The sequence below is a fragment of the Alosa sapidissima genome, chromosome 7 (genome assembly GCF_018492685.1).
Source record: "Alosa sapidissima isolate fAloSap1 chromosome 7, fAloSap1.pri, whole genome shotgun sequence".
Taxonomy (NCBI): domain Eukaryota; kingdom Metazoa; phylum Chordata; class Actinopteri; order Clupeiformes; family Clupeidae; genus Alosa; species Alosa sapidissima.
The window spans coordinates 20,153,837-20,155,970 of NC_055963.1; positions in this window are offsets into that span (position 1 = coordinate 20,153,837).

A 2,134-nucleotide genomic window follows, 5' to 3' on the forward strand; every position below is an offset into this window, starting at 1 on the left:
ACATCTGTCCGTGTGCTAATTCACATTTGTGCCTGAGTGACGACACAAACATGCATGCATATTGGCGCTGCTGTCCGCATCCGCGTGCGTCAACACAAACATGTGCTTATCAGCACATGACATATCAATGTGGGCCACAGACCCACTCCCAGATCCTCATTTCATATCTCGCCCTCCGCGTTCCGCTTAGCACCATGCGGCTCTTATCAGTACGGAATAATGTCCCATCTCATCCCGTATACCGTGTATGTGTATATACCATATATCGTCTATACCATTTTCTCCCTGGTTATGTGAAGTTGGCACCTGCTCTGGAGTGATAGATTCTGGGAGTGTCTGCTGACAGAGAGTGAGAGAGAGAAAGAGATAAAGAGAGAGAGAGTGTGAGAGTGAGAGAGAGAGAGAGTGAGAAAGAGAGAGAGGTTGGCGTATGTCCAGGAGGTCAGAGGTCTAATATCAGACGTGCCTTCTCCCTGCCTGGGGCATGACCCTGCCGCACTAAATCACAGTCTGACCTGGAAGTGCTTTTCAGCACCTCAGAATTGCCATAGGTCAGGCACAGAGGGGTCAAAGGTTATTTGTCTGCAGAAAAAAAGAAGTGGTGAAGGCTGCTGCAGTACTATAGTATCTCACTAGATTACATTCATTGTGGTGTGTTTTTAACATTAGTGTTAGGTGTCTGACAGTAGCTGTATAGAATATAGACTGCTTGTCATCAATGTGTCACATTAATAGGTAATTAAATTAGAACACTTTTCATATTTCTCAGATATTTTTCAAAGTGTTGTTCACGGGTATGTTTCAAAGTGTTGTCTCATGGCGGATCCCGATTTTTTTATTCAGAGAGGCAGGATGGTTCTGAGAACCATTGTGCCCACAGCAGGCTGTCAATCCCACGGCTCTGTGGTGTAATCTAAGCAAATTACCCATGATGCTGTGCTGTCCAGCACGACTGAAGTACAGCCTCGATCAGAGCAGATGCCTGTGATTGTAGGGTTGTGTGAGTGAACGTGACTGTGTGTGTGTGTGTGTGTGTATGTATGTGTGTGTGTGTGTGTGTGTGTGTGTGTATGTTTATTGTGTGTATCTCCATGGCTCAGTATGCATAGGTTGTATGTATATATGTCCATGTGTATGTATTTGCACAGTTGCTCTGCCTGTATGCACTATGATGATTACACGTGTGCACCTGTATCATTATTACGTGAATGCCTCGACTGCACCACTTTCTCCACTCCTCTACCCACCAGAGCATAGAAGCAGCTCCTCTCCTCTCTTCTCTCCTCTCCTCTCCTCTCCTCTCCGCCACTGCTGCCGGTACAATGCTGGGGGGAGTGGGAGGGGGCATCCCTGCCCTCTTTCTCACCCGTACCCCCCCCCCCCCCCCCCCTCACACACACACACACTCCCACCCCCCTTACCTCCACTTCCCCTCCCCTCCCGCTGGGTTCGCCCTGCTGCCCTCTCTCCACGCTGCGCCGCCCGGGCGTATCATAAGTCCCGCAGAGCCGCGCCATGCTGTCACGGGCTGGAAGGACTTGATTTCTTCCTCAGCAGCCCACGCGCTCCCTTGACACCCCACCACCCATCCAGGATTTACTCTTGTTGGGGGCTTGTATCTTTTTATGTGCTTTATGACTCCTGTGTTAAAAAAAAGGAATGGGATGGGGGTGGAGAATATCCTATTATGCTTAAGGGGGCTGGGGATATTGATGTCCACATGCGTTGTTGGCGTCCAATCATTTTATATATATTTATTTTTTGAGGTTGGGGGGGGGGGGGGGGGGGTCTCACTTTTGCCCCTGCCTTCATTTCTCAGGTGCACAATGGTGGTTTCCTTTTCACCATCTGAATTAGCTGTCTCCTTTATTGGCTTCATTCCACAACAATGGCATGTCTGTGATTGAGAGAAAATGAGACAGAAATGAAGTGAGAGAGAATGAGAGGTAATGAGTATAAATGCAAAAGGGTTTGTGTTTGTGTGTGTGTGTGTGTGTGTGTGTGTGTGTGTGTGTGTGTGTGAGTGTATGTGTGTGTGTGTGTGTGTGTGTGTGGGTGTGTGTGTCTGTGTGTACGTGTGTGTGTGTCTGTGTGTGTGTGTGTGTGCGAGAGAGAGACAGAGAGAGAAGGAGAG